We start from the raw sequence: 25332 nt of genomic DNA on the forward strand, positions 1-25332 counted from the left end.
AAAAATTAGAAACATGAATATCTAAAAATGGAGGATTAGTTAGGTATTACGATGCAAAACTAACACTTATTATGCCATAGTAAACAAAAATAGATCACACACATCTTCTTTTTCCAGTCTGATTTTTATTTACAGTTCTTAGACTTGATACATTCAGTGTCCATCTAGTTCTTAAATGTAAAGAATTATTCATGTTTGGTCCACACATGTACACATACACACACACGCATGCACACATGCACACACGAATGAAACTATGTGTATGTGTAGTAAGTATATATAATGCAGATATGTTTTATGCATTTATTTTAAAGTGATATAAAACTTAATATTGCAAATATTGCTCAATAAAAAAATCCAAATATTGGTGACAGCGTGAAATTTCATGAGTATTTCTAGGAGCACAAATTGGAACACAGAGAGAAACGAGAAAGTAGATGGCTGTCCCCACCCAGAAATGGTGTTGTGTTATCTAGGAACGTTGGCTTTGTGTTTTCTGAGAGAACATCAGCTGGCTTCCCTGCCTCCTCACTGCGGACCCGAGGCTCCCCCGAAGCACCCATGTTTGGGAGCAGGAATGGAGCAGCGCAGAGCAGCTTTTCTTGGGGCCTGACCTGACTTGGTCTCCAGGTGGACGCATAGGGACCTGTTGTGACCCAGGCGCACACCGTTTTCCGATTTCTGCTTTGTCTGGGCCACTGGGGCCTTTAAAGTAAGGTCTGTGACAGACATCCCCTTGCCTGGTTGAAGAGTGCTGCCATTGATGTGTGACATTTCATCTCATTAGCCGTGTGGAGACACTTTGTTTTGATATCTTTTCCCATATATTTTTATAAAATTTTCCACCCATTTATCTTAAATTTATCTTTATCGTGAATCTGAACTGTGCCTCTTGTAGACAGCACCTGGGCAGATCCTATTCTCCTCTTGTGCAATATTGTGCAAGTTTTCACTGCATTTTGTAACCCATTCACCTTTGATGGCATCACTGGTCCATCTGGATTTATACTTGTCATTAGTTTTTACTGGGCATCTCCTGTGTCACATTGCTCCTCTAGTCCACCCTTGCTGCATTCTTTGGCATGAAGTTGGTGTTTTCAAGGCAGCATTTTCATTTTTCTGGTGGGTTTTTCATAATAGCTGTCCCTCGGTGTCTTCAGGTTCTGCATCCAAAGATTCAACCAATGATGAGCCAAGAATACTAAAAAGTGACTAAAGAAAAAATAATACTACATGTTTAGAAAAACAATACAGCACAACAGCTATCTTGTATTTATATTATATTAGGCATTATTGCACCTAATTGTAAAAAGGAATTGTGACTCTCTAGAGAAAATTTGAAGTGAATATATGGAGAATGTGGGCAGGTTATTATATGTGAATCCTACACCTTTTAACATAAGGGACCTGTGCATCATTGGGGTTTGGTATCTGCAGGGGTCCTGGAACCAATCTCTCAAGTTACGGGGACTGCACTGAGTGTTTCTCTTGCTGGTTTTATGGACTTCTTCTTGTCTTTGACTTTTGGCATTTAACTATGATGTATGAGATGTGATTAAAAAAAATACTACAGTGTGTATTTAAATAAAAGATTATTATAATAAAAGACACATTACCACGAACCCTTCCCCCTCAGAATATTCCCTCTTGCTTTGAACACACTTATCCCACTGTTCTCACAATATTCTGAAGCAGTTCTGGAAGTGCTTTTTCCTGAGTGTCCTTAGTGGCACTGTCTTGGTTGCTTCAATGTTCTGAATATTTTCTACTCCCTTCTCTCCCACGTGAACATATGCTGGTGCTCTTGACATGGTCTCACATGCATTTTAGGTTCTCTTTATTTTTCTTCATTCTTTCTTATCTAAGCTCTTTGGCTGTTAGCATCTATTGTGGAGGGCATTATGCTGAAGTGCTCTAGGGGTCACCTCTGTTGGTTGGATCTATTGCCTCATGAGCCAGAGGCAAGATGACTGAGGCCAATATCATGTTCACATGATAATGCATCTCAGTTTCTCCTTTGTATAGTGCTATCCAAACTTGCAGTCATTTTCTAAAGGAGTCTCTCTTCTTTTTAGTGGGAAATGATATTTAAGGACCACAATTTGGCAGATAAGGTTTCCTGTTGCTCTTAGCTGTGTCTTTATTTTTAGTCCTTTCCTATTATACCACTGAGATGGATTTTTTTCTTTATTTGATAAGTTACATTATGAAGACATACTAGAAAACTTATTCTTAAACATCAACACTGCAATTTGTTTTATCACACAAAACACCTACACTCCCATCATTACCACCTATTATAGGATTATGGGGGGAGCCAAAAAAAAACCCCAAACCTTCAACATTGTTTTGCAATTTTCTTGACCTTAGACTATATGCAGCTACTGAGGTACAGTTGAATGCTTTCAATGAACTAAGAAAAGTTCCTTTCATTGCATTTATTCCACTAACTACATACACAGTTGTCTTTTATTTTTAGGAATTGTTTAATTTGTTTATTCAAATTATATAGAAATATTTACATGGTTCCAGAATAAAATCTATAAAATATGGCATGCTCAAAAAAGTTTGACCTCTGTTTCTAATGCTCTTTATTATGCTGTGCTCTGCCACAGGTCAACATGAAAATATCTTTACTTTCTATTATTTTCCTAAAAGGAAAACTCACATAAACATGGATCTGTTATCACTTTCCTGAATATTACTAGAATGTAACACATTTTTCCTGCACTTTGCTTTTTTCCTTTTTAACTGTGCATCCTAGAAAACATTCTATAATAAAAGACAGAAATGTTTCTGATTTTTTAGAGTTCACTTGGTGGCACTGTGTGATTTTTCATGATGGTTGTGTGTGTGGCTAACCTGTGAGTTGGTGAATGACCAAACGTGTGTCTACGGCTCCTATAAATGAAGCATTGGCTCTGGTTTCTGGTATCTTGTTTGCTGCAGTTTTGATCACAACTATCCCTCAAACACCCCAGGTTTGAAGACTTGTCTCCCAGCCTGTGGCACTCCCGGAGCAGTGGCAGAACCCTTAGAAGATGGAGCCTAGGAGGGGAAGTGAGGTCACTGTGGGTGTTGCCTTGAAGGGAACATTGGACTCCACCCCTTCCTGTCTCTCTCTGTCTCCTTCCCCACCCTCTCCTGTTACAATGAGCAACCTCCTACAGGCTCAAAGCAATGGGGCTATGACCATGGACTGAAACCTCCAAAGCCATGAGCCAAAATGAACCTTTCCTTGTTTTAAGCTGATCAGCTCAGGTATTTTGTCACAGTGGTGGAAAGAGGATTGATTCAAGGAGCTAGCCATGGTAGCCCCATGTGTCTCTGTCCATGTTGGATACTATGAAACATTTCAGTCAAAGAAGGGAATACAAATAAGTGTGAACCATTGCCACAGGGTGACACACTACAACTGTAAGTTTTTCTATCATAACTTTATAGAAGAAAACTTTATAACTGAATGCTTTCTTTGAAATTTTTCTTTTCTCTGTTACCTTTGTTGGGGATTGGGACTATTCCATTTTTGCTATAGTCATTAACAAGAAGCACTATGATAATTTTTATGTTTCCATGAGCTGCTTACTTGATATTTTAAAAAGTATTTCAGGATTGGACACCTATGCTGATATATGAGCTGAGTACAAAAAGAGCTGAGTTCCAAGTGTGTATGACCCCGTCTTATACCTGGAAAATGTCTCCAGTCCTCCCTCAGCCAAAGTATGGGATTTCTTGTTTTACCTTTTGTTCCTTCGTTCTCCTCCATTTCAGTTAAAATAGCATTGTGACCTCTAGGTGGCAGGTATTTCTTAAGCTAACAGAATCACATATACTTTAAATAATCTAACTCACTCCCCATTAATCTAAACGCATTTTTACAAACTGAGGAACACTTATCTGTATAAAAGTAAACATGAAATATCACAATTGTGCAGCTGAAAAGTTTCTCAAGCTATGCAATTTTGCTGCTTCGGAATTCAACTAAAAATACAACTGTGAAACCCAATATGTTGACTTTTAAAGAAAAAGAATCTTAGCTTAGATGTGTGTGCCTGTGACTGCACCTTTAAAATATCAAGAGTGGGACTTGCTGTCGGAGTTTGGCTGGGCTTGCAGGAGACGGGGTACGGTGACAAGGTGGGTCTAGCAAGATGCGCTCTGCTAAGAAGCCGCTCAGTGTCCGGCAGCCTCGGTGGAGCAGTGTACAACACAGGCATGTGTGTTCCTGTTTTTGAAAGTTCTCCCATGCTGTTTCCCTTGCTCTAGAAAAGAATCTTCCCCGTATAGTTCTCTGCTCCTTTCTTTATGTTGACATACCTCTGATCATTTGAAGGTTGTGAGTGCTCTGCAGATGAGGCTGGTGCTCGCCCCTGGAGCTGGTGGCTGGCAGAGTAGGTGGCACTGGGGAGGGCACCAGGGGCATCTTAAGCACTGAGGTCCCTGGTTCTCCTACTGATGCTGAAAATGAAGAAGGGAAGGAACTGAAACTCTGGTCTCTGTTCCTTAAGTGTCCTGGGGGTTTCGGGCCTCTTCCATGGTTGGGGGAAGAGAGTTCCCAAAGCAGGGAGAGAGATACAGAAGCCAAAGCTGGCCATGGCTGGGTCACTGCTCTGGGTCCTCTCCATGTCACGTGCTATCTCTCAATTTTGGAGTTTCCTGACCTCTCAAGGATTTTGATTTTCTTTATCAACCTGACTTCATGTTTCTTCCAGAACCACCTTACTTGCAACCTAGGTTTGTCTCACTATAACCCAGGGGAGAAGTCCCCTTGGCAGGTGACCGCACTGGGATGCATCATGAGACCCTCCCCTTGGCCTGCCAGCCGACTGCTGGCTGAGGGTGACAATGCTGAATGTCTTTGAGCCTGCATGAGAACGGGAAATGAGGGTTAGTGGGCCCCGGGAGGCCTGCTGCTTTCCTAGCCTCTAAATTTTCCCTAACTCTGGAGTTCATTTCAACAAACCTCAGCTGGTAGCCAAGAAAAATACTTTGTAAAACACCCCTTCAAGACTGAGAGGGATGCGACTCATAAATTTGAAATAATTATGACGAAGCAGGAAGTTTAGTCTTAGGCACCAATCTTACCCTCACCTGCCAGGGGCTCTGTGAGAGGGCGACTGCTTACTTCTCAGGATGCTAAATCTGCCCAACCTTCTGCCTCCACCAGCGGCCGGGTCCTGGATAATGTGGGATGGCAAGTCTCAGAGAAGGGGGAAAACCTGGCTTGGACTCGGGCCTCTTACTCCAAACTGAGAGGAAAATTGCGCATAAGTTTTGGTTCCCCAAAGGGAAGAAAATGAGAAGGCGCTTCCTATCCATCTCACAACCCAACACTGAGGAGGGGAGGCTAAACCAGGCCAGATGCTGAGCACGTCAGGTCCAAAGATGTTCAGAAACCCTGGTGGCTGCTAGGAAAAGGCTGGGGTCAGACCTCATCCAGGCTGTATCCCGGAGGGAGCTCACAGGTTTCTAGTTGGTTCCATGAATAGGGAACCAACTTCCCGGTAGACGTCAAGAGTTACTCGAAGACCCAGGAAGGGCAGCTGCCTCAGTCTTCTGGTCCACATGGCAGGTGCCCTAGAAAAGACCCAAGGGGGCTGCTGGGCTCCAGCGCACAGGACCAGATGGCACAGGGAACCTCGCAGGGAGCAAACAGCTGGCCGCCCTTGCCACAGTGCTGCCAGTGCAGTGGTGCTGTGCAGAGAGAAAGGCCAGGCAGAACTGGTCAATGCACATAGGGGTCTTTCAGTAAGTGAAAGATTTTCTGTATTGACCTGTGCGTAATGTGTGAATTAGGGATCAAAAGCCTGTCCAATATTGTTGCAAGGCACATCAAATATATTTTTAGTTTTATAATTGTGTTTCAAGTCCTATGATTGCCCAGCAAGAGGAGAAGGAAGTAAGACACAAGATGGGTGTGTGGGTGTGGAAAGGGTGTGGCCCAGGGAGAGAGGAGGTCAGGAGAAGCCACAGAAGAAGAGTCTGAACCAGGGGCCCCGGTGCAGGTCTATGTAATATTTCTCCCAGGGATATTTCATTGCACAACCCATATTTTATGAGGAGTACTAAGTTAATTTTTTGTGGTACTGGGGATTAAACTGAGGGCTTTCACACTGAGCCCCAGTCTCCAGCTCCCTCCCCTTTTTGAGGCAGTCTCTTCTAAGTTGCACAGGCTGGATTTGGACTTTCAGTCTTCCTGCCTCAGCCTCCTACAGTGTTAGGATTATAGGTGTGCACCATCACATCTAGTTCTACATTAAATTTTTAAGAAATCTTATAACATGCCTGGCTATATTAAGACATAACAGATAATGTAGTCATTTCCTGAGCAAGAGAGACAAAAACTCAGCTGCTGTTATTTTGCTGGACCTATCTGCAGAGAACGGGCAGGGGTAGGGTGTGGATAGGGACTTTCATTTTCAGTTTCCATTTCAAGGTGGATATTCAGATTATCTTCTCCTCTCCAAAACAGTTAGAACCCTGCAGTCTTAGAAAGGGAACATTTCTCTTGTTTTCTTTTTTCCAGGAAGAGGTGAGGGCTCCCGCAGCACCGAGGTGCCCGTTTTCCTCGAGTGCTGTGTCCTGGCCTCTGTCACTGCTCGCCAGAAGCAGCTGTGGCCCCGGCCTCTGTCTACGTGGAATTGGGGCCCACGCAGTGCTGCTGTGTCTTGTTCAAATGCCCCATGGTTCCACATATGCACGGCTTTTCAAGAAGAGCTGGCTGGGTTTCTCTGTTGAGTAGATTTTGGGGAAAAAATCCATATTATATTTGTGTGACATTACCAAATATCAGTAGTTTAGATCTGATGCTGTATACCTACACTTTCCCAAATTTTCTTTTTTTTTTTTTTGTTTGCCTTCTGCATAACTGTAAGGCCGCCCAGCCTCCCAACAAGGGGCGCTGAGGAGCAGGGACGGCAGCCTCAGCTCCGGGCGCTCACCCCGCATGCCATCTGGTTGCCCGCAGGTCATCGCATTACAGACTCAGGCACAGGGGGTGCAGACCTAGGGTGACCGGGGTGGCCAAGCTCACTGACCCATCTGTGGCCATGAGTGAAAATGCGAAAACAAACAATACTCAGGGCTAAATCTATTGGCCACAGCACCAGGGTCAAAAATCTAACCACCAGGGCCAGATTCAATAAAAATCTGTCTGGCTTTCATGCCAAGCCATGCAGGCCTGAAAAAACCAATCTTCCGGAACATGTGAAGCCTCCATTGCCCAGGCAAGGCCAGCCTGGTCTCCCGTCTCAGCCTCAGCTGCGTGTTGTGGAGCCGCGGCCCGTACCACCTCTGGTGGAGCCGGCAGGGCTGACCGGGTCACAGCACCCATCCCCACGCTCGCATGCTCAGGGGGCTCAAGTCACTGTCATTTTCCATCCAACATTTTGGGGGCCACAGGGCTGGGCTGTGAGCTGAGGGAATTGAGATGGAAGCACAGGTCCACCCCACGGAGAGCTTAGTCGGTGATGACCCTGGTGCAGGGCCACCAGGAGCAGGGGGCTGCGGGGACTGGAGAAGAGGGGATCAGTTAGTCTGGGAGAGGGAGGCTCTGTTCTCAGGAAGGAGCAGGAAGAGCAGCTGGAGCCCTGCACACAGGCTGGGGCCGGAGGAAGAAGGGCAGGCGCGTGGGGGCACAAGACACAGGTGAGCAAGTACACATCCATGAGTGTGCGTGCATGAGTGTGTGTGTGGGGGGGGCTGATGGAAAGAGAAGAGAGCAACTGAGACACAATCAGAGTGAGACATAGAGTGAGACAGACAGAAAGAGAGGTGATAGAGACCAAGACTGATGGAGATGGAGAGAAAGAGAGAGAGAAAAAAAACGCAAGCATGAGACAGACAGTCTGGTGGAGAAAGGAAATGGGCAGGTGGATGAGGGACTGCAGGTGGACAGTGCTGGGCTTGTGGCAGCCCAGCTAAGCCTGAGACCTGGGTAGTTTTGGCTAGGAGGCCTCCACAGTGACGAAGTGACATCGAGCTGGGTGATGGCCCGGGCCTGTGGGGCACTGAGCGGAGAGACGCAGGATGCGGGTGCCGCCCCCTCTAGACTTTCCGGACTGGACAAGGCAAGGGCCTGGGATGGACACACACACACACACACACACACACACACACACACACACACGAAGAGGCAGGGCGGGAGAGCAGAGGGTGCGGTTGTAGTGGGGGCCCTGAGTCTGGGCTCAGGAGAGTGATTTGGGATGCCAGTGCAGGACACTGACCACAGAAGGGAAAATCAAGTTAAAAGGGACAAAACCAGAGAATACAAAGATCTGATGAAGAGCTCAGAAAGTCGCCGACCGTCATGGGCAGAGGAAGCCGCAGGGGTGGACGGCAGTGGTGCAGGACAGAGTCCACTAGGGAATAGCCCAGCTTGACATCATGGAAAGGTCAGCAGTCAGGAGGGACTACCTCGCTGGGGCCATGTTTCAGTGCCCCACACGGATCCCGGGCAAGCTGTGTTCAGTGTCACAGGAGTGGTTTCCAGGATTTACCCAAGGGCGCCCTCAGGGGCAGAGGCTGGGAGTGTGGTTCCCAGCCATCCCATGGGCGAGAGCAGACTCATATGGGCTGCAGGACAGCTGTCTGCTGCAGACAGGACCCGCCCAGGCCAGGGGAGCTTGAGGGCAGTGGTGCGGACGCGTCTGTCTAAGCCAGTGCTTTTCCACAAATGCCAGAGTGGCCACTTCCTGCTTCCCGAATCAGCCTCCGAAGCACCACTGCATTACTACTCCGTTCTGTTTGATTAGCGTGCACTAAGCAGGCACATCAGTAGGTTCAGGGTGACATTTCAGCATGTGCCCACTCTGGCCCTTGTTCAGGGTCCAAGGGGGGACCACCCCGATCAGCAGGCAAGCTCCGTCCCACATAACTTGGATGGTAAAGGAGGACCCCAAAAGAGGGCCTGGGGCTCTCTTTTGATGAGCAGGCAGAGCGGGAGTTGAGTCTCAAGTTAATCCCCAGGTATGACGTCATTTCCAACTCATCTTGGTAACCTTGGTTGTCCCAGTGATCTCTAACTTCTGGTCATCTCTCGGGTGAGATGAAGTCCTAGAAACTCTCAGTGCCACAGCTCCTGGAGGATGGGTGAGGTGCTGGTCCTTGGTGCTCCTGTCCTCTCTACCAGATGCTGAGTGGTCCTGGTACAGCTGTGCCCTGTGGCCCAGCTCCCTTCAGCAGAGCTGCCACATGCTGATGGCCCTGTCTGCCCTGGACTCCTCCTCTGATCTTCCCATGTCAGGTGCCGCACAGTTCCTCCTCCCAGGTAGCATCCAGTTGCCCAAGTGAGGACCTTTGGTCTGCTAGGACTGCTATACTCAAGTGCTTGTGCAGACTGCTTCTGCCCCAGCCATCAAAACACCATTCCAGCCTTTGTCATTTCTGTTCCTGTATTTCACACGAGTCAGGAGAACGTTGCATCTTGCCTGACCTCACCCAGCCACTCTGTCCTCCCATCTTTCTTGACCATCTATCTTCCTTGTAGCCACCAAGTTCCCCATGGGGATGGGGGCAGCACTAGTCACTACCCTGCAGTCTGAGACAGCCCTAACAAGCGTAGATTGTTTCGCAGCTTGAAAATGCAGGTGAATTTTGCATATGTCCATTTGATTATGATACTTCAAACTTCACATCATGAAGAACAGCTGCATTTTGTTGTTCTGTGGCTTGGTTCAGGCACCTGACCTGAATCTCCTGTCATTTTTTCAGAGTAAGAAGTGAAGCAGCAGACTCCTGGGTGGGGGATGGGAACCAGGGATGATTTACCTGGTTCTGCATCCAAGTGCCTGAGGGTGGACAGCAGGATCGGGCAGTGTTTGAAGGATGACTGCTAAACCCTCTTCAGCCCTTCTATACAAGGATTCATTCTATGATTTCATTCTATAATTTCAAATATTCTACTCATGTTTGTCTCCCTCTCTTTCTCTCCCTCCTCATCTCCACCCCTGGTACTCGGGATCAAACCCAAAAGCCCTCTACCACTGAGCCACATCCCCAGCCCTTGTAAAAATTTTTATTTAATGTGAGACAGGGCCTCTGCTGTTTCCCAGGTGAGACTCCAAATTGTGATCTTCCTGCCTCAGCCTCCTGGCAAACTGGGGTTATAGCCAGGCACCAGCTCACCTGGCTTTTGAATATGTTACCAAATACATTGTCTCATTTAAGTAAGTAAACAAGTATGATTATTGGACATAAAGTTAGAAATCATATTGAAAAGAGATTGCAAAGTAGAAGCCATCACTGCGTCAAAGTGCACAGGACTGAGGCTGAGATTGGGGGGCAAGGAGCACCTGGACCTGGTCCCTGTCCCAGTGCAGATGCCTATGGGGCATATTTTAGTGTGTGGGAAAGTTGGGTAGGGAGGTGGCAAAATATAACTATTTTCGTTATTTTTCTTACATAATGTCATTATCCAGAAATACATATTATCTATGAAAACATAATTGCCCCTGTTTATTTGGGGATAATTGGAGGACATGTTTTCCCTGCTATAGTTTTGTCCACCCACCCCTCCAGCCATTCTGGGGGTCTAACCCGGAGCCTCATCCATGCTCGGTGAGCCCCCTACCCCTGAGCTACACTGCCAGCCCAGAAGACAACTTTCCTCCTGCCTCCCACCCCGGGCATCTCAGGGACATTTCCTGAGAACTGGGGATGCTCTGTCACATGATCACTGTGCTGCCAGCGTCAGGAAGTTTGACATCCACGCGTCCCTGCTGGGTAATTTGGAATCCACATTCAGATTGTGCAGGCTGCCCCCATGCGCCGTGTGTGGCAGGGTCGAGTCAAGGGTGGCGTGTGCCTCATTTACCGTGTCTCTTCAGCGTCCTGTAGGCTGGGGAAATCCCCTCAACGCGCTGTCTTCCCCGGTTCTGTGTGTGAGCGTGTCGTGCAGTCCCCTGAGAGGACACCCTGTCAGGCTCCCCTGATGTTTCCTCAGCACTGGACTCCAGTGGTGCATTTTAGTCTAAAAGAGTCCCTGGGGGAGTGCTTGCTCTGCCCATCGGAAGTGAAGTAGGGTTGTTATGGGTGACAATCGCCCATCAGTTGGCTAAGGGTGTTTAAAAACCCCATCCTTGAATTAAAGTGGCTGAGGATTTCTCATTCTCCGGCTTCCTCAGAAGGAAGACAGACTCATTGCAACAGCGCCACCTGCTGAAAGCAAGGAGTGGTTTTCCTAGCGCTTAGGTCCTGCCTAAATCTCAGTGCCTTAGGCTCACTGCTTGACTTGTGATTGGAGCTAAGCTTCCCAGAGGCCGGGCAGGTGGGAAAAGAAGTGGAGGTCAAGGTCGCAGGGAGTCGGAAGTTGAGGAGCAGAGCTCAGAGCCGGAAGCACAGGCAGGTGAGCAGCTCCCCACGAGTCCTGGGAACAGTAACGCCGGGTTCAGGCGGCCGAGCCAGGTGGACTGTGCTGCAGACCCCAAGTCACTGGCCCTGCTGGAGCGGCCCAGCCGCGCCTGCACCACTGTTTTCCTTTCATCTCTGTCACATGGCTCCTCACAAACTCTAACTTGTTCCAGCATTTGCCTCATTGTTTGTCTGGAAGTAATAAGAGCAGTTGGTCTCGCTCTCTAATTTGCGAGCGAAGCTAGCATCCCCTCGCACCAGGCAAAACGCTAGGACGATCTCTATCATCCTCCTGTCATGCCTATCACCCGCCAAGCCGCTCTCTTCAAAGAGATGTTTGATCTTCTCTCCACCAATCAAAGGCTGAGCCTGAAGCTCTCTGGAGATGGGTGGGAAGCATGTCCAGGTGTGTGCTTCACCACCTGCTCGGCTGGGGCCGTGGAGGGACGTGGGGTCCAGCTGTGACATCGAACTCGGGCCACGTTTCTTCCCTCCTGTGCCACTCACCCTTCACTAGCCAGAACCCGCCAGTCAACCCAGGGGGCCAAATGGGATGGAAAAGTAGAAAAGGGGGGAAGATGATTTGGGTTCTGTTTGTTAAGAGATGGATGCATGAGGGTGTGAGCCAGATGCCAACAAGAACACACATGATGGTCCTCTCGGCCACTGGTGTACACAGCTGGGGTCTGGGGAAACAGAGAGAGTGGTGGACTGTGTGGAGGTCCCAGGCTCTGCAGCTCCTTGGGAGCAAACAGGCTCCTGCCTGAGAGAGTGTGAGAGATGCAGAGGGACAGGCTGGGGGTGTGTGGGATGGAGAGATGGGGACAGAGGAAGCTGGAGAACCTGGCTCTGCTGTTTGCAGGTCTGCACAGCTCAAGCCCAGCTCCTTGGACAGAAGGAAGAGTCACTATCAGTGTAGCTATGCTGCTAAGAGGCCAGAACTGCTTCCTGTCCTGTCCTGTCTGTCCTGTCCTGAGACACAGGCGTCCCTGGCAGGCGAAGGTGCCTCCCTTCCCAAGCTGGAGGAAAGCTCTCTCGTCAGATTTCACCACCAAGCTGTGGCTTCAGCCCAAGATTCTGTGACTTAGGATGCCTTTAGCATTTCTCTATCTCGCCACCCAATCCACGGTCACCCTTTTATCTCTAAAATTAAAAAAATTAAAAACAACACCTTTGGCAAAGAAAATAAAATGAAGTTGGTTAGATTCTTTCATCCCAATTCAAGATTAAGGTCATAGATCTGACACTGATTCATTAATCTTAAAATTATAAAATAGTTAAGAAAAACAGATTTGTAAATGAAATAGGAATCCTGTAAGGGTAACCATTTAAAAAAAGAATTTGATGTGATACATATACTAAATGCTTTTACTTTGTCGCTATGTGATTGAATTTAGCTATTCTTACAAATCTGTCTTCATAAATTATTTACAGTTTATAATTTGTGCCTTCTGCTTTGGCTCTTGGACACATGTGGAAAAAATCTACAGGAAGAAGGAAAACTTCATTTTATTTCTGAACACTTTGGGGTGGCATGAGGTGGATTCATGTGAACTTGTACAAGCAGTTGTGAGAAATAATTCAGAAAGGCCCCATGTACCCTTATGTAGTTTCCCAATGGCAGCATCTTGCAAAACTATAGTATCTTTTTGATGTACAAAATGGCAATTTTATACGGTTCAACCTAATGTATTATAAACTGCTGACAAAACCCATGCGTTTGGCCCGGTTAGGGGGTGGGGATAATCCTAGACTCACAGAACAAAGTTGCCTTACTGGCCTTGAGACACAGCCACTGTAGGAGGGTGCCCACGGGTGTGTCCTGTGGGAGAAGAGAGGTCTCTGGAGACATGAGCCGTAGAGAGTGGGGCGATAGCTGGATGTTAGAAATGCCAGAGAGGGTCAGGAAAATGAGCACTGGGCAGTGGACCTGTCCCTGTGAGGACGCACAGGCCCGGGGTCAGGGGGAGCAGAGCAGAGGCCGCCTGCAGTGGTCTGGATGGCACAGGTAGAGTGAGAGGTGCTCTGCTCTGCTCCTGGAGGGAGAAAGGAGCTGGAGAGCCGCAGGAGAGTCACCCTGGGTGGCAGGAAAAGCTCTTTCCTGGCTTGTGAAGAGAAGGAGGATGAGCAGATGACTTGACACTGGGATGCACCAGGAGGGAGTGCTTGGTAAAATCCAGTGGTTTCCAGATGTTTTTAAAACAGTGCGGTCCTTTGTCCTTTTCACTTTGGAGCTCATGCAGAAAGTGGAAACACAAAAAGAGGAGCTCAGAGCAGGTCTTATCAAAATGCGGGGAAGGCCATGTCCAGGCTCATCTTTGAAAAGCCTGGTGGTTCCACAAAAGCACCAGGAGACACATAACCTCAGGTGGAGCAAGGGTGATCAACCCCACCTGTTTGATCAGGGCACAGATTCACTTCTCACACTGGCCTGCCATCTGACAAACTGCGAGGTCGTGCAGGGTCTCACTGATTCCCAAGCTGGATGGGGAGCTACACAGTGAACCATGATCAGGTAAATGGGGCATCCCAAGAGCAGCTGGACTCTCAGCCACCTTGGAGGGAGCGGTAGTTAGGAGGTGAGCGGAGGCCTGACAGCCATCCAAAGCAAAGGCGCTTTTCTCTGCAGTGTCGGTAGGAACCTTGCACGCTGACCCCACAGCTGCTGCCTGGACTGCAGGTGCCTGCAGTGCCCACCTGCACAGCAGAGCTCTGCTTCTGAGCAGGGTGAGACAGGATGGCCTCAGAGTGGACCTGCGCTGATATGTTCAAAGAGAAAGGGGCATAGGCAGGATGAAAGGACAACAAAAGAAGGAGCGTGGGATAGAGGAAGAAAGTTCCTAGTGTGAGGCTAGGTTATGATTTCAAGGAGCTTTCTTCAGCAGTGGACTTGAATACACTTTTGGGAAAGGAGCAGCTTTGCAAAGGGGAATACCCACATGAGGGAGGGATGGACCCTCCCCAGTGTGACGGCTCCACTATTGTTGGGGTAATCACATCAGGGCTCAGCCGCAGCTGTCAAGGTTTAACGTTTTAATTTCCACCATTACCCAAGATGCCTCAGGCAGAACCTTGCACTCTGGATTCAATTCACTTGGGTGCTGAACATGTGAGCGTTCCCACAAGTATTTACAGGGCAAAGGCCTTCAGAAAGCACCATCTCCCCAGGACTCACAAACTCCTCCTTGCTGCTGCCTCTCCCTCCTCTTCCTTCCCTCCATTCATTCATATCTCCCTTCGTCTTGCTCCCATCGCTCTTTTCCTTTCCTTTCTTCTTCACCTGTTTTCTTTCCTTCTTTCAACTCATTCTTCCTGAGCCCCACTCTCTCCGAAGTCACAAGCCTGGTGTACAATGCCGACCAAGCACAAACACGCCTCCTGCCTCCAGGGCACTGTGAGCCAGCTTGGGAAGACAAACATTGATCCAATCACTGCAATGGTATTTCCTTTTTCACTACCCAAGTTAAGATTTCATATTTTCCATAAATGTCCCCTGGACATGGAAACAAAGAGTTTATATTGGGTTTGATCTTACAAATATGTGTTCTTACTGGTCCTATTTCCTACAAATTTTATCTCCTGGTCATAGCCCCACTTCCTGCTTTCCATCAAGTACCACAGAGGTAGCTGTCATTGTCATCAGAGCATGGAGTGTCCTGTGCACTAGGATCTGGGCTCTAGCTTCAAACCAAGTAAGATGCCCACTGGCCAGGGCAAAGGCCGAGCATGTATCTCCTTTGACACCGTGTCTTAGCATCCTCGGTCCATATGTGGACATTGTTGGGTTGTGGGTGTCAAGGGACCAAAGAGGTAACTTTTTTATTATTCTCTTTTGTTTCAAATCCCAATTGAAAGAGAAAACTATTAAAGGGCATTATTAATGTTCCAGCTGTTTATTAGCTTGCATGTGTGTAATTAACCTTGATCTATCCTTTTGTTGTTAATGGACTGGTATTACTTTGTATATAGTAATCCTTTTACAGACAGAAAAGTTGAACAGGAGAGTTTTTAAATCCAAACTAAGAAATGTTTGTATTAATGGGGCTATTTAACCCATTTGTCCTACTTTAGAAATTTATGATTTGATCCCTGTCTTTTAATTTTTAATCTCTTTGCTGTACATTTTCAGTGAATCTTTTGTTCTCTATCTTGATGTTTTTTTCTATTACTATATAGAAGATAGCCTTTTAGCTTTCCACCATTAAATCTTCTATCCCCAGGCATTTGTACCCAGATTTTGTCTTAATCACTTTCTTATCTCTAAGACATAATACAGGACACTCACAATTTAGAAAAGGGGTCTATTGTGGCTCACAATTTCAGAACTCAGTTCTTGGATGGTCAGCTGCATGGCCGAGGGGGCTGGCAGAGGAGAGCGCTCACCTCAGGGTGTCCAGGAAGCAGAGTAAAGGGAGCATCAGGAAAGGGAGCGAGAACCTTCCAGATCACACCCACAGTGACACCATCTTCTGACCAGACCCTACCTCCTGATGGCATTTCATCTCTAGACACCCAGTAACCTAGCCCCCTTTCGAACACACAAGGCTCTGGGGGTCACTTTGGATCTCAACCACAGCACCGTCTTCTGCCTAATCGTTCTGAGGAAATACCATCCATCAACTTCTGAAGCATAAACATACAGAGACCCTAGACACTCTGATGTCTCCCTGGCTAAAGTCACTGTCTCCAGTTCCATGCCTCCTGTCTGCTTCCTAATCCATTCCAGTGATGGTCTCTTCTCCAACCCTCCTGTGAAAATAAGCAAGCAAAAACTGTTACTGACCTCACTGGGCTGCATTTGCCCAAGTCACAGGACAGCTTTCAGTCCTCAACTTAGTGGCTTCCCAAAATATCTTCTTCTCAAAGTCCCATGGTGCTACTTCTATGTAGATTTTACTCCCACTCTCACTTCCTCACTTCCTAGAGCTTTTTGCAATTTGTTTCTCCTTTGATCTCCCATTTCTACATGAAGGCTAACTGGTCTTATGCTATTTTGTGTTCTGCCCGTAGGCGATCTAACCTAGTACCTAGGACAGATGTCCTGTGCCCTTTGTGTATTGATAACTCTCAACTCCTGTCTCCTTAAAGTCCAAACTCATGCTGGACCTCTCAGTTTGGAGGGAGTGGATTGCTTAGACACTGGGGACAGTACTTGTGAACACCCTTCAGTGTGACTGGAGTTGGCATCTGGGGCAACAGCAAAAAGACACATGAGAGTGACTAAGGTGGAAAGACCTGGAATGAATAGTGTGGACACTGTGCCAGCAGCCCAGGGAGCAGAGGCAAGGACATGGGCACCCACAGAAAGGATATGAGCACCACATATGTTGAGTGGGGACAGAAGCCACAAGAAGGAGTTAAATGTGTTCCTTTGTTTTAGCTTTCTTAAAAAATCTAATAATTTTTGGAGAATAGTTTCAGATTTATGGAAGAGTTGCAAAGATAACAGAATTCTTGCATAATGATCATTCAGTCTTTTTATTGTTAGCATCTTATATTACCATACAGTAATAGAATTGGTGCATTTGTCAGCTAACAACTAAGGAAACACCATGATACATTACTGCTAACTAAACTCTACACTTCATTCAAATTTTGCTAGTTTTCTCCTAATGTACTTTTCTACCCCAGCATTCATTGGATTAATAAATGCCTAGCTGATTAGTACAGCATGTTACTGGGTCTTTCTGAGTGGACCATGGAGCTGTGGACTTGGTTACTATGCCTTTCCTATCTGGTGCTGTTCCCTTTCTCTGCTTCCTGGCTGCTATGAACTAAGCAGATTTGCCCCAGCATGCCCTTTTGCCACGATGCTTCTCCCTTGGAACCAACTTTGGACTGAATGCCCCCGAACCATGAGCTAACTTAAACCTTTCCTTCTTTAAGTTGTTTGTGAAGGGTATTGTATTGAGCAGTGAGAAACCTCACTAATAGAATAACCCACTGCTTTTAGTTGTCATGTGTCCTTATTCACCTCCAGACAGCTTCTAGATTCTCACTGTTCTGATGATTTTGACAGTTTGTGGCACAGTGATCAGAAATTTATATAATATACTTCAATTTGAGTTTCTGTGATGCTTTTCTTATGATTACACTGGGACATTTCTCATGGTTAGCTTAGAGTATTGGGAAAAGAACACTGGGGACAAAATACAAAAAGAGTACAACAAATATAAGCAAAAACATCCTTTAGAAATTGTAAGGGGAATTTCTGAAATAAAAGATTAAAGAGAACATTGAAGGGACTGTTATAAAATAATTAAAAAGAAAAGCACTCTGTATGAAAACCAACAGCTTGTACTCCTCTTTGCTGTATTTAAAGGACACATTAACTGGATAAAGTAATATTTCAAATGCAAAGTGTACTTAAAGGACACATTAACTGGATAAAGTAATATTTCAAATGCCAAGTGTTAGAAAATAAATGACTCAAAAATCTGTAACAGCTAGAGAGAAGGAAATAAAAAAAACTAAATAGCAAGTCAGTAAACAAAAAGAAGAGTTGGTTAATAAAGCTAAACACTATTTCAAAGAACCCTGAAACTGATGAATTGCTGGTGGTATGAGAGAACAAAGCAGGGAAGAAAAAATATGAATGAAAGAACATAGAAACAAGCAATACCAGGAGCAAATAAAAAGCACAAACCTTCACAGTCTTATTTTTAAAATACGTACTATGAGTTGATTGTTGCTGTAAAACACTTTATACCAATAAGCCAAGACCTCACAAAATGGGTAATTGTCTATACATTCTAAAACTGGTTTAGAGCAAGACTAAGAATAAAATTTATAACTATAAGAAAGGAATAAAACTTGAAATAGTAGTTCATGATGTGCCATTCCCAAAGGTATCAGATCCAGATGATTTTTCTAGCAACTTTTGGCAAGAATTTAAGAAGCATGTATTTTTCATTTTATCTTACCTGCTTCTGAAAAGTAAAGTTACATGAGTGGTTTTAGAAGAACTGAAGATTGTTCTTGGGGAAACTGGAAAAGAAAAACACAAAAATGCATATTTTTGTTTCAAAACTATAAATATAACAACAGAAATATTATTTCTTTGCTGGTTTCACTTGGGGGGAAAACTAATTTATTTTTGTGGTCAACACAAATTCATCTTTGTGGTTAATAAAGACTCTAAAGGCACAATAAGCCAATATAATACTCCCCACTGACTTCCTCAATATTTGGCCAACAGTTATAACTTCTTTTTAAAAAGTATATATTAATGCAGATATTTCCTCCTAAATGTTGGTGAAGCATTGCAGGAGAAACCAGCGTTTACTAACTTTCATTTGGCTAAATTTGCTGGGCAGAATTCCAGGCTGATGCTTTAGATTATGTTTAGCTTTAAGAAACAAGATAAGACTCCCTTTTTGTTCTTTTCTCCAATGGAAATTAAATTGGCCCCCTGGATCACTGCTTATTTGAAAGAACCTGAGCATAAGTTCCCACCGTACTTGAATGTAATTGTTAACTCTCTTCAGCTCTGTGGTATCTTTATTCCTGTCAGTTAGGAAGGTTTTCATATGACTACAGTAGCATTTTTTGTTTATCAAGAGGTAGAACTGCTGGTTCTCTTTCTTCAATTCATGACTTTCAGGGTGAATTCTTAGCAATTCATTGGCCTTTCAACACGGCAACAAGTTCAAGGCACAAGGAGCAGAAAGGAAACTGGAGATCTTGATGCGTGTCCCATAGGTGACCCTGCAGCTGCCATGTACATGCCACAGAACCTCACCTCTGCTGCTGCACTCCACTCCAGGGGACATTTGCAGCTGACTCCTGTAGCTGAGAATGGGTACGATGCCAGCTCTGGTCCCTGCAACTGTGCAAACACATGTAATCTGCCTTCCGCCCACACGACTGTGATGCACCTGCAGCTGGACCTTCCATGCTGCCAGCCCTGGCCCCACTGCCATCTGCCTGATTTTGTCTCTTGCTTCTGGACCAGAAGTGCTGCTGACGAACCCAATAGCTCTCAAACCACTGCAGACCTCCTACAGCTTCTGCCAAAAAGAACTGTCCTCTGACCTGAGGTCCTACCTCTGTCCAGAAGCCACTCTGCATCCTGCACCCAGTACCTGTGCCACTAAATTAGACGTCACATTGCACCGCCATGTTCTCCTCCCCCACACAGATGAAGGTGTTTCCTTACTGAAGCCAGACCAAAAGGCCTGGAAGAGGAGACTGTACTGTACATGAACTGTCTGAGGAAAGAATTGAAAATAATGGCTCTAAGTAAGCTCACTGAGCTACAGGAGAACACAGGGAAATTATTTAACAAAATCAGGAAAACAAAACAAAAACAAAGCAACGGACACAACTAAGCATAGAAAACGAAAAGAGCCAAATAGAAGCTTTGGAGCAGAAGAATACAAGTACAGAGCCGGGCGTGGTGGTGCACACTTACAATTCCAGCACTTGGGATGCTGAGGCAGGAGGATCATTGGACTTGAGACCAGCCTGGGCTACAAAGGGAGCTCAAGTCCAGCCTGAACTGCATAGCCAGACCCTGTTTCAAAAAGACAAAAAAAAAAAAAGAATAGAAGGACATAACTAAAAACTGCAATGAAAATCTTTAGCAACAGATTGACTCAGACAGCAGAAAGAAGATGTGAACTTTAAGACCGGTCTTTTGAGTTATCCAGGCAAAGGAGAAGAAAAAGTGAAATGAAAAAGAAAAAGGGCTCTTGTGTCTCCGAGATACCATCAAGAGAACTAACATTTATATTATAAGATTTTCAGAAGGAAAAGAGAAAGAAAAACACAAAAACTTTATGTAAATAGGTACTATAAATTTACAAATTTGGGGAAAGACATATATATTCACATACACGCAACTCAAGAAAACCTCTAAACACACTCAATCCAAAGATGACTTTACCAAGATAATCAAAATGTCAAAGGTAGGAGAGAATTCTGAAAGTAATAAGAAAACATCATACACATGGAAACTGGGTGAAAGTTAACAGCAGATCTCACCTGAAGCCTTGCAGGTCATCAGAGAATAAGATGATACATTCAAAGTGTTACATGACAAAAATCTGCCTACTAAGAATATGCACTGGAAGTAAAGTTATTGACAGCTTAAAATAGATAGCATAATTATAATATCATTTATGTAAGCCTCGTGGTAAAGCAATAGTAGATACACGAAAGATTTAAGAAAGAAATCAGTGCATACTACAACAGAAAACCTTATCACAAAAGATGATAGCAAGAGAGGAAGAAATTCCAAGGTTAAGGGAAAAAAGGTTTATTTAGCTCACAGTTTATGGAGGTTTCAGTCCATAATCAGCTGGCTCCAAGGCAGAGTGGCACATGGCAGAGGGACAGTTCATGGTGGCACAAGACAGTAAAAGCAACAATGGAGAGGACAGCAAAAGCAATGAGAGAGAGAGGGGGGAGAGAGACAGAGACAGAGATAGAGACAGAGACAGAGACAGAGACAGAGACAGACAGATTCCTTTTTGTGTCCCTTATATTGTATGCAGTCTACTGGGGTTAGGGTAGTGCCAGTCCAATCAGTGAACTGATCCAGCAATCACCCACCCTTAATCTCAGCCCCCTTAATCCTAGCACTGCACTATGAATCAATCACATACTCTAGATTCAGCCACCTCAGAAAACACTCTATGATCACATGAGGCTTTGGGGGAACATCTAGGCACAAACCATAACAACTTTTAAGGAAAACACATGGACTAGATGTGAAAGGGTTGGAAAGTTATTCCAGGTTAATGGAAACCAACAAAGAGGAAGAGTGGCTATCTTTATTTCAAACAAAATGGATTTCAAATCAAACACTACAAAAAAACAGCAAACAAGTGATTCTATAATGATGAAGAGGTCAATTGACCAGGAGGATGTGACAATTGTAAGCACATCTGCATCCAACACCAGCATGCATGTGCACATAAAGCAAATAGTAGTGACTGTGAGGGAGAAAAGGACAGCAACATAATAGTACTGGAATTGTTTACTGCCCTGATTTCTTTTTAAGTTTTAATGTAGTTTTGAATGAATACATACAAACATAAAAATTGTACATATTTATGGGGTACCATGTGATGTTTTGATGTAATGTTTAAATCAAAGTAAACATGCATTTTCTCAAATATTTATTATTTCTTACTGGTGAAAGTAGCCTAAATCTTTTCTTTCAGCGTTTTGAAATACGTAGTGTGTTATTGTGATCTGTAGCTGCCCTACCACGCAATCACACAGCAGAACTTCTTACTCTTCTCTGACTATAGCTTAGTAGTTCCTGATGGTTCTTCCCTGTTCCTCATTTCTTCTTTTCCTCAGCCACTGGTATCCTGGTTCCACTCTGACCTTCTATGAGACTGAGTTTGTTATATTGCACATAGGGGTGAAATCACATAGTGCATGATTTCTGTGCCTGGGTTATTTCACTTAACATAATGACCCCCACTGACATCCACATTGTCACAAATGACAGGGTTTGATTACATTTTGTGGATGAATACTTTTCCATTGTATATATATATACTTCATTTTCTGTACCCATTCATCAGTTGATAGACACTTATGTTTGTCCATTTTTCTGCTATTATGAATAATGCTGCAATATACAGATGTCTCTTCAGCATACCAATTTTTTTCTTTGGGTATATACCCACTAGTCAGATTCCTGGATTATATGGTAGCTCTATTTTTAACATTCTGAGGAACCTCTATACTGTTTCCCATACCAGCACCACTAATCTACTTTTCCACTCACAATGTGCAAGAGTTCCCATTTTGCTACATTGTTACCAGCATTTATTATTTTTGCCTTTTTGATAATAGCCAGTCTTACCAGGGAGAGGCAATAGTGTGGTTTTGATTTGCATTTCCTTGGTGGTTAGTGACAATGACAATTTTTCACATGCTTTTTAACCATTTGTATGCCTTTTTTTGAAGAAGTGTCTGTTTAGGTTTATTTCCCAGTTTAAAAATTGGGTCATTTGAATTTCAGGCTACTGGATTTTTTACAAATTCCTTACCTGGATATTAATTTCTTGTCAGATGTATATTTTGACAATACTTTCTCCCAACCTTAGGTTGTCTCTTCATTCTGTTGATAGTATTTTTTGCTATACAGGAACTTTTTAATTTGATATAATTCCAGTTGTCCATTTTTGCTTTTGCTTTCTATGCTTTTTTGGATCTGGCCTCCCCAAATCCTTGCTCATTTCGAGGTCCTGAGTGTTTGCTTTCTTCTAGTAGTTCTGTAGTTTCATGTTTCACATTTAAATCTTTAATCTACATTATAGTTTGGATATGAATGTCCTCCAAATGCTCATGTGTTGAAGTGTTTGGAGGTGGTGCTTTCCAGAGGGAACTTGATTGTGAGGGTCTAACTTCACCAACGAGTAATGCATGGATGGACTCATAGGTCTCTGGACACTTGAAAGTTGATGAGAATTTTGGGAGGTGGAGCCCAGCTTGAGAAAATAGGCCACAAAGGCTGAGCCTTTGGAGGGCAAGTTTTGTCTGAGTCTCTCTCTCTCTCTCTCTCTCTCTCTCTCTCTCTCTCTCTCTCTCTCTCTCTATTTGTCTATCTATCTCTTTTCTCTCTGCCTCCTTTTCTCCTGCCTGGGCGCCATGAGCTCCACTGCACATTCCCTGGCATCTGAGGACATGCCATACTGCCTCATCCCAGGCCCAGAAACAAATCTAACCAGTGACCATGTACTGAAAATAGATAAAAACTCAACAAAGTAGCTGTGGAAGGAACCTAGTGCAACGCAATAAAGGCCACATATGACAAGCCCACAGATGGTATCCTATTTAACAAAGAAGCTTTCCATTTAAAACAAAGACCAAGACAAACATGATCACTTTTACCACTTCCATTCAATACAGTACTGAAAATGCTCACTAGAACAAATAAGCAAGATAAAGGAATAAAAGATATTTGAATTGGACAGGAAGACGTGTTTGGCAAAATTTTGTTTTTATTTGCAAATTCTACCTTGGGTCACAAACATGACTGTAGCCATCTTTCCCACAGAAACACAAATGAGACCATCTTTTCCAAAATCATGGAACAAATTAAGTTTGTGAACTGAGGTACTACTGTACCAGGGAACTGACATGCTGCATGACTAATCACAATGTATTGGGTGGCTGGAATTTGCTAAGACAGTAGATTTCAAATGTTCTTACCATACACAAAAATGGTAGCTATGCAAGGTGATAATGTATGTTAATTAGTAGGACCATGAGGTAATTCCACAAGGTGGATATAAATCAAACATTGTATTGCCTGTAGTCTTAGCACTCTGGAGGGCTGAGGCAGGAGGATCCCCAGTTTAAACCCAGCCTGGGCAATTTAAAGACTTAGCTAGACCTGGTCTCAGAATAAAAAGTTAAAAAAAAGGCTGGGAGGTAGCTCAGCGTGAAGTCCATGGTTCAACCCAGTAACACACACACACACACACACACACACACACACACACACACACACACACAGAAATCACACTGTACACTCTCAAGCATGCAATTTTTATTTGCCAATCATACACTGGTAAAGCTGGAAAGAATATTTTCAAAAGAGGGCAGGTGAAGCCAGGAGGTTCTGTCCCCTCCTGTGAGCCACGCCATTGTTCGCATGGCTTTCTCTAATTTCAAGTGTAAACAGGCAACTGTTTACACTTTATAGTGGCTGCATATTTTATAAGATCAGAGCAGGTTAGCTGTTGCTTTACTGATTTCAAACTCATACATTTCTTAATATGTTTACTAATTCTTCCATTTTTTCCCCTTTCGATGTATTTCTTTTTCTCATTTCTTTTTTTTGGAGTAAAAGAGAATTTTTCACCCTAGTATTGACTTAGTCACAGATATTTTTAAAAGAGTCATTATTTTCAAGACATTTGGCTTTGAAATATTGATTTCCTCCTTCAACCAATGCATGTAAGAAGACAATTTTTACATTAGCAGCTCAACTTTTAAATTTTAAAAGTGCATTTTTCATCTTGTAATCTTATGGACACAGAATATCGATTTTGTTAGTCACGTCTTTGGCACTGATAGGGCTAAATGCTGGTCATTTTGTCTTTATTAACATATAAAATCCTTATTTCCCTTTTTAAGCAGGGAATTTGAGATGTCTACACTTTTGGGTGTAATTCTTTGTAATAAGTAAAACATTCCTGATCTGGTTCTAAACATAAGGGCTAAACAGCCGAAGCTTCCAGAGGAAAACACATGTTTCATAAGAAAATATCTCAATGACCAACAAGTCTAAGGAAAGATGCTCACATGTCGTTGCTCCCATCAGGAAGATGCAGAGAAAGACCTCGGAGATTCTGCACTCAAGGGCAGGGTGGGACGTGGGGCGCTGTCCCCAGGGCGCTGGCTCCAGAGTACAGTGAGACAAGCACTGCCTGGAGGTTTCTCACAAAGACAAATACACACACTCCTCCTGAGCCCCGCCCCTCGGCTCTTAGACCCACACCCATGGGCCAGCATACAGAGGCCTGCGCAAAGACTGTGTCACAGTCACACAATTACTGTACACAAGATGCAGAGGAACCTGTTGCCTACAAGCACAGCTGGGATACAGTGGGGAGAGTGAGGAGTCAGGCACAGAGGCAGTGCATGGCATGTCCTTGTAGGTCAAGGCAGTGTACAGACCATACTGTTGGTGCGAGCGGTGGGGACTCCCCTCTGGGGACAGCAGTCAGAGCCCTGGGATTCAGTGGAATTTGTCTGAGCAGAAGTGAGAGGCCCCTGAGTTTCACTGGAGTGAATGTACAGCGGCTCTGGATCCTTTCTGATTCTTTGCTTAGGCGACCTGCCAGGAGTGAGGAGAAGTGTCGAAGATCCCCATCATCAGTGCAAAGCCGTGTTTCGTCCACCTCTCCTGGCCATGCTGCGGCTCTCCTCCTGTGCTCCCGCTGGGGCTCCTCGGTGTGCGGGAGGGGCTTGGGCCTCCACCCTACAGACCACCATGGGCAGTTGCAAAGT

The 25332-nt window shown here is 44.8% G+C and overlaps 1 long non-coding RNA gene across 3 annotated transcripts; it reads right to left on the minus strand.

The window, feature by feature from the left end:
• Positions 1–339: 339 nt before the first annotated feature.
• LOC102025114 lies at positions 340–24722 on the minus strand. Of its 3 annotated transcripts, none has more exons than XR_001233190.1 (5): positions 24625–24722; positions 19091–19177; positions 18273–18336; positions 4318–4458; positions 340–1163 (listed from the first exon to the last, which is right to left on the minus strand). It is a non-coding gene; the product is annotated as an uncharacterized LOC102025114 (long non-coding RNA). The 3 variants fall into 3 exon arrangements; XR_001233189.1 differs by having other exon boundaries at positions 340–1212; XR_260322.2 differs by lacking the exons at positions 340–1163; positions 4318–4458 and adding an exon at positions 6262–6731.
• Between the last annotated feature and the right edge of the window lie 610 nt (positions 24723–25332).

Source organism: Chinchilla lanigera, unplaced genomic scaffold (genome assembly GCF_000276665.1).
Source record: "Chinchilla lanigera isolate Chin_1 unplaced genomic scaffold, ChiLan1.0 scaffold00014, whole genome shotgun sequence".
NCBI classification, from domain to species: Eukaryota; Metazoa; Chordata; class Mammalia; order Rodentia; family Chinchillidae; genus Chinchilla; species Chinchilla lanigera.